Below are 14,929 nucleotides of genomic sequence, written 5' to 3' on the forward strand. Positions count from 1 at the left end.
ATCACACGACCAGACATAATATCACAATGGCACTGAACACAAAGTGAGAGTTTTTCACCAGATGTAAAATATCAAATTTGAGCGATATTATCAATTTAGCTTTATTATAAAATAAAATGACAAAAGGGATCCGTATATAAAGAAAGCTAGTCTCAGGGTAAAACAAACATTTCACTTTAAAAAACTACAATGAATATAAAATTTGAAATATCACAATCTTAACACAGTAAAAGTCATCCCTCTGATGAAACTGTAGCATAAAAGCTGGCAGATACTACATTTACAAGGCAGTATTAAATATTTTACAAAACTAATATTTTGAAAATATACAGTAGTTTCAAACTATGGTATTGAATACCATAGCCCTGTACAACATTTGTGGGGAACACTGCACTGATTTGTTTCAAATAGGAAGTATTATGTAATAAATGAGTTGACCTACCTTGTAAAGCGCCTGATCTCTACAGCTGTCAAGCCTATTTTTTCAAGATCTGAAGTTCTTATGTCCTGGAGGTCATCTACATCTTCAGACCCAACCAGAGAAATGAGTTGCTCTGAATACCTCTCTAACTTGGCAGTTTTCAGGAAAGAATTTATGGATGACGCTTCTGAAGCTGCCATGACTACACATAAACATAGCAGAGCAAATACACTACCAACTTCCTATTCAAGAGCACGTGTGTGTAGTGTTTATGTTATGAACAGGTCAAAGGTTATGCCATATATTATGTAAAGTGGCTTCTGTATGGAAGGCATTTCAACGTCGATTAATTTCATCCACCCTCTCATTTCAAAAACTATTATTAATGGTTTATCATATGTTCGTCTAGATACAGTTTTCAATTTTACAAAAACTCAAAACTGCAATGCCAGCATCAAAATACTGAGCATGATGGGTAAATTTAATGATGGCTGCCTCCAGTATACAAGTATGTGTCTGAGCTCGAGCATGTTTTTGAGACGTACATTGCCTTGTCGTGATACTCCAGGTTTCTGAAGTGTTTTGTCCAAGCGCATACTGTTTACAACAGGTAAGACTATCAGTTTTTGGTTTTTTTAATGACTTGTTTGACCACTGTGTATGGTCGAATGGCATTTCTGTGATCTATCCCTGTGTTAGGGTTCCCAGTGGGTTGGTGAAATACACTCGTATACCAGAACTGCAGAAAGAAGATGACAATGTGTTGGTCACATAACATAAAAGTAGTGGATAATGTGAAATGTGAGGCTCCAGTGGTGTGAATGAGTGAGGTGAAGATGGTGCAAACAGTGTACCTTTCTGACCGAAATTCAATATGGCCGTCTTTTGTTATGGTAATGAGGCCATGACCCCAACTGTGGTACTGAGACCTCCAAACATTGAAATAGCCCACAAACACTCATTGAATTGACCCCTCAAAGGAACTAACAGAAATAAAGGTTGAATATCCACATGTTACAGGTCACATATTGAGGTATTTGTGCCTAGACATGTTAACGTAACTGTTACTGACTAATACTATGAAACTGAGACCCTGCAATAAGGGGTTAAGGAGATAATACTTACTCAAACAATTATTTGAAGATCGCCAGCTCTATAGTCTTCCATCAGTTTGTATGTGTAAACAATTGGTGAGCCATCAGCAGCCCGGTCCTCATCATAAGTAATATTAAACCACGAGGGATAACCTGGAACCTGAAGGAACATGACACATCATGAGTATTGTGCCAAGCATTGGCTTGTGTATTAAGAACATTAACATGATGGCTGGCATGGAATATAATGAACACTTTATTTGCTGTAAAATAGAAGAAAGTTACTGACATAATTAGAAGTGAAACTAAACACTTTATTTCCTGAAATGAAGAAAAAGGTTAGTTCTTTACAAGTTAAACTGAACACATGAATTGCTGAAATGAAGAAAAAGGTTAGTTCTGTACAAGTTAAAGTGAACACATTAATTGCTGAAATGAAGAAAAAGGTTAGTTCTTACAAGTTAAAGTGAACACATGAATTGCTGAAATGAAGATAAAGGTTAGTTCTTTACAAGTTAAACTTAACACAATTTACAAAATTTGCACTCACTTTTTAAGCATGTACAATCACCAGGGCTCTAAATGATTCGTGGTCATGCATGCAAACAGCAGCACTTTGGTTTATGGAAAACAAACTTTCATTTATTACACCATATGTTTACACATCTTTTCTGCTTTGTGTATTTGCGTTCTAGTGAGAAAATGAATTTGCACCACCACAAGATATTTTTGGTGTTGAACACTGACCACCACATTTACAATTTCTTACAGAGCCCTGATGAAATAATCAATATGAGCAGAAGTATGGTAAGGCAATTACTGGTTGGTTAGATAGGTGATATGAAGTCGTGGTTTTCGGTGTTTGACTGTGTACTTATCCTGGTGGTCTGTTAGCATGCAGTGCTTTTACCATGTCACACTTTTGCCGTGCACTTCATTTGGACGTGATAAAGTGTCCAGTGCAATAGTCCTTGGTTTACCTGTGATATTACATTGCCAATATACCAGGTTAAATCTCCTACGTCGTCCTTAAACTGATGTTTCACTCTTTTCCCTATGAGCATAGCATCAGCTGCATGTGAAGGCATGGCACTTGTAGGGAGTCTTCAATTAAGACTTTTAAATTCGCTGCCAGTTCTTGTACAGTTAGGTCCCGACGCTTCCCTGGTTGAGTAACAAGTACTTCACTGAAATTAAAGATTTTCGGGTTGGCATGCCTTTGCCGTAGAAGATTTTTCCTAAAGCGTAGCTGTGCCTTTAGAGCCTTGACCTGACTACCTTTATCCGGCAGTGATGAGAGGTATCCATCAACTTGCTCCATTGACTGCCAAAGGCCATAATGGACTATTTCTTGGGTTTGTTGTTCAAGGAGGTTTTGCTGGTGCTGTTGTGACTGTTGCTTTTTGTGAAAGCCTCTTGTAGCCTCTGTTGCCTGATGTTTTCAATTTCGTGCTCCCTTGCATGAAACTTTTTGATATCTTTGCGGGCTTGTTTGGAAGCTGCTGCCACTAGCTGACACTTCTGGTGCTCACCTCTGTGCTGATAACCATACACTGGTCTTGTTCATGGTGAACATGATATAGGCCTCCGAGGTAATGGTGCTGATATTGGGTTTCACAGTGAGTAAGTGGTCTAAGTAGGAAAAAATTCTTTCTGGATGTTTATTATGTTGTGGAACACTCATGGTTGATGCTTTCATGGCTGCTGATACATTGATATACTTACCGGTACCTGTTGGCACAAAGTCACTGAAATGCCGCAGTACAAGTTCAGCCAGGGCAGGCAACACGATTGACAGAACCACCATGGTGTGATGATCATGTGATGATGGTTTCAGTAGGCTGTCCAACACTACATCATGGTTGAGTGGAATGCCATCAAACATTATGCATTTCCCTTGCATAAAATCATCAAGGTTGGAGGCAGCGTGCTGAAGATACACATGTAGTCGCGTATAGTAAGAATGGACATCAGTGATGGGTATGTCTGAATCTTCAATGAGTTTCCATAACGGAGTTGTGACATATTTTGATATCAAACCTAAAGCCTTACAACCACCCAGGAAAAAAGAATGTGAAGATCACTTTGAACAGCTGAAAGAAGGCGGTTACCTTTCGTGCCGAACTTGTGCAGGAAATTTTGCATTTCTTCGTGTAAAAAAAAGACATTGGCTCCATTAGCGAATAGAATATTGAAGCGATTCCCCCGGTATGGTGACAGTGGTACAGAGTGCAGGTTGTTACGATTGAGAAATTCATGGAGAAAGGTCTTGAAACTGCCATGGCAACCACTCTTGCAATCACCACGTCGACCAAACGCTTTACACGCTGTTCTCACCAATCTCAGAGTGCCAGGTTCATTGGTGTGATGTATATCAGTGCCTGGCCCAGGTACGTTGCCTTCAAAGTGGCCTCTTTCTGCTTCAACTATGGCTTTCTGTGTCACGTCTGCCATATGAACAAGTGTATGGAGGCCACAAAAAAAATGATTCATCTTGTCAATGGCAGACTTCGCTTCTGGCTCCAAAGACTGATAGTTTGGTATTATTTCCGGCAAAAGTGTGAGACGGTACTCCTGCAAGAGAGTGTTGAACTTAATTTCAGTAGCCGCCCTGTCGCTCATGGTGTTTTTAATATTAACTAGTAATCTTTTGGATGCTTCATTGTGGGTCTCATCAGCCACCTCCTCTATATCTTCTAGAATATCTTTGAAAACATCCAGAGTGTGTTTTGCCGATTTGGTGGCCAGATCCCTAATTCCAAGCACTCTATAGGAGCCATCATTTAGTCTGGTACTGTAAGCGCCATACTGTTTACTGAATTTTGAAGTTTCGTCGGTATGTAGAGTTGTGTTGGGCTCTTCACTCAAGTCAGTTGACAGTTGTTTACGAGCGATAACAGTTCTTTCTATGTTCCAGTTATCAACAGTTGATGAGGATGGTAGTCTATTAGCCTCTTTATCAACCAGCTGTAAACAAGCCTGTATGACAGGGCCAACATGTGCGGAGCCAACATGGTGTGCCAGTAAGGTGTAAACACATATATGGAGTTTGGGGATGAAACGGCGTTCTTCGTTGTCATACAACTGGATAATTGGATTGGAATCAGCCCGAAGCATGTTGTTTTTGAGTTTGCAGGTGGTGGACTTCATTCGTGAGTGAAGTTATCTTGTCTTGCAATGCATTCACTGTATCCTGGAAATTTTCATTTGGCTGAACATGTTTCCCTTCTAAGCGTTGACATTTCTTTCTCCAATACTCCTCACGGGCAGCCACCCTTTTCAATTCTTTCCCCTTCTGCCTCATCTTACTGTGAACTTGAATGGCTTTGTGTGACATTTCACCCACATCTTCTTCCATGGCTTTTAACTGGACAGTAAGTTCTTGGCAGGTATCAATAAGTTTCTTGTTTTCAGAGGCGAGCGAGCTGGCCACACTGGTATATGTTTCTTTCATTAGGTTTGGGTTGTCTGTGGATGCAAAGGGGCATGTGGATTCTTTTGTGGATGGATGGTTGGAGGATTGTAGTGGAAATGCAAACCTTTCCTGTAAGAATATATCAAATGCAGCTGCGCCTTTAGCCCTTCCTTTACTCTTGCTTACTTTGCGGTGCTTCTCCATCAACCGGGTTACAGCCTTGGTGTAAGAGTCCACATTGTCAGAACACTTGTTATGACTCGGTTGGCAGTCATTACATTGACAAATTGCATGAAGCGTTTGCCCATGTAGCCAGCGTGCTGTATCACACACACCATGCTCTTTCACTTTCTCTACAACAATATTATTGGTGGGTGCAGTGCATATACTTACCATGTTAATGGTTGGTTAATAGCAGCAGCTACAAGGTATAAACAAAGCAAAACACAACTGTCATGTCTAAGGTATCACGATACCTCTTACAAACAGCCACAACACATAAACAGCAATCACCTTTAATAGCTTAGTGCCAAGCAATCGTGCTACACACATATCAGTGACTATTTACAAGTATCTATTTATTTACTTCATGTTTATTCTGTAGAATGTGCTTTAAGTACAACTGTATGACTGTCAAAAATGATCTGAGTCCGTCTCAATTCCCGAAAAACCTGAATCAGAAGCGAAATCAATAAGACCAAAATCTGAAGTCAAATAAAATTTCTGAAACTTGAAAAACAGTGGCGGAATGCATGATTGCAGGTGTGCACGGTGGAATGTTACATATGAATCAAGTGCATGCGCAATATGGATGATTGATATTGGAATAGTTGCATCATTAAAAACATTGATCAAACGCATATCCATTTTTGAGTCAAATGATTTGGTGAAAACTTTTTCAATTATACTAATAACAATGTCCCCCAAACTACTGTAGCATAATATATTGATGTAATGGAGGAGTTTAATTTGTTTTCGCCCTGTCACTACCACTTTACTTGGGTCATTAAATAAAGAAATAACAAAATTTGTCTGAAACTAGTACTAGGGCCATTCTGTTGAATTCGGGCAAGTGTGCGGACAACAGAAATGGATGACATTTCCGAACAACCTAAAAGAGAGTGAAAGAGAAATAATGGTATGCATATGCACTCTTCACAAGATCGTTGAATTTACCAGTGCAGTCGTGCATCATACAGCTTATGAAATGTGACAGTGCTTTTGGCATTTTAATACCAGTCACTACACTTTACTTTCATGCAAGCCAAGGCTGTTTATTGCTGTTATCAGTTATGTGTGATATAGGACATGATCCCCTTGGAAACATGTTGACCATACTGACCTTTGACCATCTTTGTGTACATATAAAATATATTACTTACCTAGTGCAGTTCATTTACACATAAGACACAATAAAGTACAGGTGAAACTGATAACATGTGCTTTCTCATTACTCACACTGTATGGGGTGAATTAAATGAACTGGCTTAATGTTACACACAATATTCATGTTGTACAGTTACTCACATTTTATCATTTATATAGATGAAGACCGTCTTACGTAATATGTTAAAGTAATTGTTTGAGCTTTCAACAATAACTATAAACAATAACAATAACTATAAATGTAATTACTGATGAACATGATGGCAAAGTAATGTAACTGTGTTGTGTCCTTTAATGTGTACTATGTGAATGTCGGAGCATAACACCAACAACATAATAGTCTTTCAGGAAAGCAATTACAGAAACCCCTTCAACTGGTAGTGTTTTGCCTAATGTACTACATATCTCACATACACAGACAGTTGTCATTACTTGGCCTTCCAAACAAGGTAAGGGCTTAAAAGTTGACTTACCAGCTGATGTGCCAAAATGAAAAGAAGCACTGCAACAATGTTGGAAACCTGTCACCACTTGGCGTCTATACACCTGCATGACAAAAAAACAGAAGGATGGATACATGTTAACTTTTCAAACATTTTACGGACACTAACTGTACAGTGGGTGAGGTTTGACATTTCTTTGTTTGTTGTGTCCTGAGCCCATTCCTTGTTTCACAATGTAGCACAGGAACATGTCCACTACTCACCTTATCAGAACATCAAACAACATACGTACTGTGTAAAATACCCAAAAATACCCTTCAAAGCAGACTTGTGCATATTCAATATCAGTAACAACTATCCTGTACTTGTTGCTGAACTGATGAAGGTGCATTTCAGTGCACTGTATTGACTACACAGAGCAAAATACATATCATAAAACAAACACTTTAAAGTGGGCCATTAACTACTCATCCTTAGTGAAATACTTACCAGTAAGTAATTCTCACAGCCTGAAACTGTGATACCTCAGCTTGCAAAAACAAACGATTGGTCTTGTAACAGCACCTGAAAAACAATAAACAAAGTCAATTTAGTTTTGTAACGTCACTCACACTCACTTGAGATTTTTTAAATAATATTTATTTCTTCTTGTTTGGTTAAAAAATAATACAGATCAGAATATATGTTGTTTATCTGGTTCACATAACATTTTTCATTTTCCCTTATTATTCTGAGCTCTGTAATGAAAGATCACAGAATCTGATTTCCTTCAGATCATCGCTATCTTTGTACTTCATCCATGATTTTTAAAGAGTGAAAATTGCTATTACCAAGAGCAAATAAACATTTTTAATGTGGTTTTTGAAACCACACAAAAAACACTCATTCTCATTTTTACATTATAGTTGTATTCATTACTGAAACACGTTCGACTTGATTCCAAAACGATGTGACACGTTCACATTGAATAAAAATGTGAAATATGTCGTTTGTTACATTACAAATCCTACAATGGCTGGTAAGGATTATTTTTCATTTGTACAAATTAGCACCATTTGGAAGTATATCGTGTATAAATTTTTACATAAAGTTTGACAGTTTCCTTTCTGTTGTCACTTATTGTCTATTATTCTTGAAATCCTGACTAGGAAGCATACTTGTACATATTCAATATAAGTCAAACTATCGTGTACTTCTTTTTGGAACTAATGAAGGTGCATTTCAGTGCACTGTATTGAGTACAAACAGCTACATAAATATCATAAACCATACACACTTTAAAGTCACAGTATCTGTAACTTCTGATGATTATTTCACTATTTTTAGTCTGTGCTACAACTACTGTTTCTTATTCTATTGACTAAAACATGCCTAAGTGCCAAGTATTGAGCTCTTTCACATGGTCTGTATGCTAGTAAAGTGCAATGTTATTGTTGATATTTGACTTGTAGTCCGGACTAAAAGTCATTTTTCAACAATAACACTGCTGGTAATGCATATATTGACTTTGGTGGCAAGCTCAGTACCTGGCATATCAACATGACGTTTGGTGTACAACAGGTAACTGTAGATGACACACAGAACAAAAATAGTGAAAATATTATCAAAAGTTACACCCACTGTGTCTTTCACTTACTCATAATAACTGAAATACTTACCTTTAACTAATTCTAACAGCCTGAACCTGCGATCCTCAGCTACAAACAAGTAACGATTGGTCTTGCAACAGCACCTGAAATAGAATAATAACGAAAGTCATTATAGTGTTTGACGTCAGTCACACTCACTTGGGGGTTGTTATGCGCCAGACTGCTCCTATCACATAGCAAAAGTGGAAGTCATGAACGGAACTTGCAGCAATACTCGTGTATTCAAATGTTTGCAGTCTGTTTGCACTCACAACAAAATGAAATTCATTTGGATGTATTTCGCATTAACAGCACCCATATCATGTACATCCATACCTCCTGGTCAATTCGGCCATCCAACTTGAAATTGTCTGCTTTTAGGGGAACAATGTGGATATAAGTAAATACGCTTTGTACATGATCAATCCACTTAAATTCTATGTGGGTCGCACACTGATAACAGTATTACTTGAGATGGTTGGCATATACCTACTGATAAATGCAATCATTTCAGACAATGCAATAATACCACAAATTTTGATGGCATTTACATATCTTGAAATGTCAACAATGAATGATTTTGTCTGCGGGTAAGCCAGGCAGGTCAAATAATATTTTAAGCGTATGCGTGGGATACAACAAAAGGGGATTGTTCACATAGGAAGTGTGTTCATAAATAACCCCAAAACTACCAATTATTGTCATTGACTTACATGTATAAAATGATGCCAGGTATGAGTGTGACATGGGTGTACATGAATATCACTCTGTTGATAGTGAAAACAGAATGCAAACTTTCAGATAAATGTATACTGCTGCAATTTGCTGTCATGACTCCCTTTTTCCAAGTCTTTCACGCAATCCGGTGTATAACAATCCTCAAGCGACTGTGACATCCGTTTATGAACCGTCACTGACAGAAAATCGGCCATACACGGGTATTGTTATGCAAATATAAAAGTTGTCTGTTGCCAACATGGCTCCGATGTTCACTTGTTCACGTTCGCCAACGTCTACGTAGCAACGCAAATTTCATGCCTGCGACAAGTTGCGCGTGGACGGGTACACCTGAAACAACATCCAACATCTACCTTTGTCTGTGCACGCTAGCAATACCGCTGTCTTACGCTGTCGCACTCACGCGCTTACCTTCAAACTTCTCACATACGGCCACCTTCAACTATGGCCCGTTATTCACCTCCAAAATCTCTGAAAGAGCGCCAGATTCAACGTTACCTCACTCGCAACGCAAATGACATCTAGTGTGGGTACATCCCATAACTTTATATACCACCGGTGAATCACGTGAGACTAAAAACGAGATCTCCACAAATCAAGATGGCAGCGTACGGGAAAGAGATGTGACGCAATGGCTGTACTTTTCGGCAGGCGTGTATGTATTGTAAGAAACCTTTGAATCACATGTTATGTGTACAGTGAAAGTCCACAGTCTTGTTATTGTTACCCTTGCCGGTATTTGGTGTTTTATCTATTTTTAAGTCAGGATTCGGCTTAAACGTTTTTGGCTTCTTTACATGGGGCCAGAATAGGCGCCACCAAGTGGCTGGAGTCCCTACCTGTGTACATGTACTGGTCTGTGTATTCCCAGCATTATACGGTGGAGGTCGTATAATGCCGGAAACACACAGACCTGAACGCAGGGTTAGTCTGTGATCATGCAGTATTTACATTCTTGATAAACTGCAGATTTTAATCTTTGAATTTTTAAACATTAATTCTGCACTATGGGCTGTTTCTTGTCATGATGTTGATGATTCACAAATAACAATGCCACAGCAGTGTACATGACAGTTTCCTATCTACATGCAAGGAATCAACACTGAGATCTCAGCCCCATGTGTTCTAAGCAGTATGTAAAATTGGCTATCCAGTCTATCCATTTTAACAATCAATCCAACAATGAATATCTGGTACTAGCCCTTCCATAATATTTCTCAGTGAATGTGTTGTCTGTTTATAATAAGCAGAGAAGAGATTGTGTACAATTTGCCAGTATATCAGCATGTTTCAAGTACTCAAACAACTGGTGCAGCTCTTGATATAAAAAATGAAATTCATGAAAAAAAGGTAAAAAGGAGAGACTTTATCCCATTTTAGGTTTGCAGAAATGTCAAAATATTAATAAAGAAGTTTTATTCTGTACAGCTGCAGTAAAGCTGTCTCAGATTTATATGCTGATATAAAATGTACAATGCTCTCCCGACCCAAATGCTGGGAATTTTTTTTGCATTTTATATTTTAACATTTTTAATTGTTTCAATTCAACAGTAATCCATAGCATTTTCACCGATACTGGTTCTGCAGACACATTGCTGCAAGATGCAAGCTGTAAGTGACTTTATTTATTTATTCATTTATCTAGAGCCATAAAACAAAATAACATTATCACCATTACAGGGTATACATGTATATTCAGAAATCAGCCATTGATATATAGGTATGTTAAAATCCCTGTATTTGTAGATGAATACATATTAATTGAGTGGAAGAAGAGTAACAAATGATTAAAAGAGCAATGCTTAAAATATTAAGTCAGTATTTTGTGTTCCTGCCACTTGATTTCTGATTTGAAAAATGTGTTCTTTCACATTTCCAGGAACAGCCCCATCTTAAAAAGGGAGAGTCTTCCTCTCACAACAGAAGTAGAAGCTATATACGCAGTGTAAAAGACATTTTAAACCTGCAGTTGATACGACCTTCCCTTTGTCCTTCATCAGTTGATGATGTTTTTGACAAATTGGACAAGAATATTATGTCTTTGACTTTTGGAAGTATGGAATATGAAAAGAATGTTGCCCTGAAATGCTGCCTTCATGCGCTTGCCATGGAAAAATGTATCGAATTAGAAGATCTCTTTTTGGAATACAGAGCTATATTTTCAGCTGACAATCAAAAGAGTGGAGGACACGATGCCAGAAGGGAATTCAGAGATTTGTTGCTATCCAAAAATGGTTTACCTGTTCTAGTTGTTAACATCAAACAATTTGGTAATATGGTGGTTCTGTTAGAATCTACAAATAGCGATAACATCAGAAGATTATGTCAAGGATTGGATACGCTAATTGTGAAGATATTAGACAAAGTCCACTCAAAAGATGATCAGACACGTTTGAATGATTTTCAGAGTCACTTTCGTAGTTTGTACAGTCTTCTGACTACACAAAGGGACAGGAGTGTTGTGATATGCATCCTGTCTATGCTCATGCCTCACACACAAGTAAAGTATATCACTAATCTGCATGAAGATCATGTCAGGAAAACAAGAGATGCTGAACAATAATTAAAGAGTTTAATGGAAAAGACTGAAGAGGCACCAAAGAAACTTGAAGGCAGAAAAAAAGAAAATCGTCAGAAATGAGAGGAGCCAATTCTGATGAATTAGAAAGCACTATCTCTGCTAAGCGTGCCCGAGTTGAGAAATTACGATTCCAACACAGGCCCTACTTGAGAAGAGTCTGCAGTGAAAAGGTCAAACAATGGAAGTCTACAATATTTTCTCAAAGAGGAAAGGGTAAGGGCATATATAAAATTGATAGAAGAGCTGAACAGGCTGTTTATGAAGTACTCGCGGAACATTTGCAAGCTCATGAGCGACGTCATGGACAAATAAATACAGGTTATTTGGAACACGACAACCGAGTTCATAACAAAGATCTGAAGGTCATTGCAAATAGATGTCTTGGCAAACTTGGAATTACAAGGCAAATTAAGTCTACGGAGACAGTTCGTTCATGGGGAAAACCAAAAAATGTGAGAAGCATTCAAGCAAAGCAGCACAGAGGGAAGAGTCTTTGGGCACATTTGAAACCACAGAAGAATTTAGCAAAGAGACATATTAATCAGCATTTCAACAGAGCTCAGGCCAAATACTTTGAACGACTGAGTTTCTCTTGTGAAACCGAAGCATTACATTCACATATCATACGTCGTGCCATTGATGACAAAGCAAAGGTCATCTGTGGTACATCAACTGGGTTTTCCCGTCCTCAACATCGCCCAATAGTCTTACTGGAGAACAAAACTGAACTTCCTTCACAAGATTATCCAGATACAGTTAAGGAGGTATCACCAGGTGTTGTCATGATTGTTGACCTTCAGGAAGTTTCTGCAGGTACTAAGAGCAATGACAAAAATTTGTCCCTACTGATAACAGTGTTCATAATGTCATCTGCAAACCAAAATATGTGTATCCCAGTTCAGCAACTAATTGGCACAATGACATGCACATGATCCGTAGCATTGACCGATCCCGACATGACTTGCCAATGGACTTAACCAAGCCATTCAGTCACTTGCCCGAAAATGCACAGATGCATTTTTGCATAGCAAGTGATTCCCTTATACAGTATGACTTGATGACTTTGGAGGATGATTATTTACAAGCAGTACGAATTGGTGGAGGTCATCTTGAAAGGGAGCTATTGCGTGCAAAAGTGCTTCAACAGAGACTATCTAATGCAGTAAGCAGTATTGATCAACTCGTTGCAGATCAACCTTTATCTGACATTCTTAGTCACATTAAAGAATGCCAGGCAAAGACAGTGAAGATTGTGTCATCACTTGAATGCTCACAAGCAAATGAAAAATGTATCACCAAGGAGTATGCTGACCTTCAACGTACACTAAGAATAACTCTCTCTCTACTCTCACAATATGGCATGCCAAATCATCGACCCATTGACATTCAGTCATCTGACTCAGGGCCTGGAGTAAGTGGACATGAAAAGATGGTCCAACATCGAATGGCAGAGACATTCATGATAAATAATTTACAGTTTCAGTCAAGGCATTGGTATGCACCTAGTGATTCCAAGTCACACATAGTAGAGAAAAACATGCGTCACTTGAATGAAGCCCTGGGTGATGGAAGAAGTGTGAACATTGAAGAAGATGCCTTGTTTTCTGAAATGTCACCTGTAGCAGCTTTAACCATGACAATGGAACAGTAATCTTGACTATACAAATAAGAGAAAAGGAAATGCTGCAAAGAAGTATGCAGAAGAACTCCGCAAACGCTTTAACAACTATCCCTGTATGGGATCCTATATACATGCCCATGTTCCAAAGTATGACTTTGGTGAAGGATTTTTCTTTGATGAAAAGTACATCAAAGATTGCATCCATGCAAGTGCTGATATACTGGATAGCTGTCCGGGCCAGCCTACTTCAAGAAAGTCAGTAGATTTAGGGAAAATCATTATGTAATACTGGACGGATATGTACAAGCCAGTGAAATAAGATGTATATTAATTGAAGGAGAAGCATGCGAGTATCATGAGTCCCATTCAACATCACATTGGGTACAGAAAGATATTGCATGCCACAATGGCTAAAGCAACCAACCCCAGTGAAGAACAGTAAGCCATTTTCGTATGAACGTCCAAGCAATGCACTGACCCATGAAAAACCAAAAGATGCAGATTGTCCTAGAGTGCAGCTAAAGAAGTTGATCGAAGATTGTGGTGCACCACAGCTAACATCAGAAACATCAGTGTCAGAGGAAGGCAGAGTTATTCTTACTGTTAAAGACAGTAACAATACTTTGAGTGCAATACATGGTAAACTTGATGAATTTACAAAAACAACCACAGGTGATGATTTCAAAAGTACAGTTGAAGACCTGGCAAATACTCTGTACAATCAGAAAGTCTCAGCCTATATTCGCAAAGTTTCAACTGCTGCCAATAGACAACAAAATCTCCAGAAGACTGTAGATGATCATGATTGGCAGACGTATATACAAAAGAAATTTGTTGGCATTCCAGTTGGTGTTATGGATCTATATCTCAAAGATAAAATGAACATGATATCCAAAGAAATCAAGAAGAAGGGTTTCACAAAAGATATGAAAGCTGCAGTGATAACTCTTCACCACAAAAATATGAAACCTGCAGCTGTACAAGAGACAATTGCCAAACCAGAAGCTGATGAACCAGTAGCAATAGTAGTATTAAAGTCAAATAGTCAACAATGTGATTCACAGGCATCTTTCCAATATGATGTACCTCCATGGGGTGGACAATTCCATTCAGAAGATAAAGATGTCAAATTAATGAATACTTGCCCAATAGACAACTGGCTGACTATTTTCTACATTCTTCAACACCAGTGTGTAATAAATATACAGATGCTACCCCTAGACCAAGCAGTAAAAGATGCCCTTGCCAGTGTCATTGCTTACTTCAGTAATGGTCAGTACGCAGAAGGCAAGTGGGCCTGGATGTCTGAAAACACTGACTTCCCTGAAAAGTTCTTGGAAAAAGATGGCACAGTAAACTTATATGGTAATGAGGGTGACCTGTTTGTGAGCAGACTGAAACCTCTACTGTCAACCACTCTTCAAAGTGAGTGCAATTCAACGAACTGTCCCAAAAAGATATCAAGAAATGTATTCAGCACAATCGTGTAAAGGTATGTAATATTAAAGATATTTGCAGAGAGACTTTTCAATATATCTTCAATATGCCATAATATTTCAATTTTTGATGTTCAATCTAAATCATTTGTAAATGTATCAAAGA

At 38.3% G+C, this 14,929-nt stretch overlaps 1 long non-coding RNA gene across 2 annotated transcripts; it reads right to left on the reverse strand.

Annotated features, from left to right (window-relative positions):
* Nucleotides 1-1,113: 1,113 nt before the first annotated feature.
* LOC139142506 (uncharacterized) lies at nucleotides 1,114-9,959 on the reverse strand. Of its 2 annotated transcripts, XR_011554409.1 has the most exons (6): nucleotides 9,537-9,959; nucleotides 8,418-8,491; nucleotides 7,249-7,323; nucleotides 6,790-6,862; nucleotides 1,547-1,675; nucleotides 1,114-1,160 (listed from the first exon to the last, which is right to left on the reverse strand). It is a non-coding gene; the product is annotated as an uncharacterized lncRNA (long non-coding RNA). The 2 variants fall into 2 exon arrangements; XR_011554410.1 differs by lacking the exon at nucleotides 8,418-8,491.
* Nucleotides 9,960-14,929: the final 4,970 nt, after the last annotated feature.

Source organism: Ptychodera flava, chromosome 10, assembly GCF_041260155.1.
Source record: "Ptychodera flava strain L36383 chromosome 10, AS_Pfla_20210202, whole genome shotgun sequence".
Lineage (NCBI taxonomy): Eukaryota > Metazoa > Hemichordata > Enteropneusta > Ptychoderidae > Ptychodera > Ptychodera flava.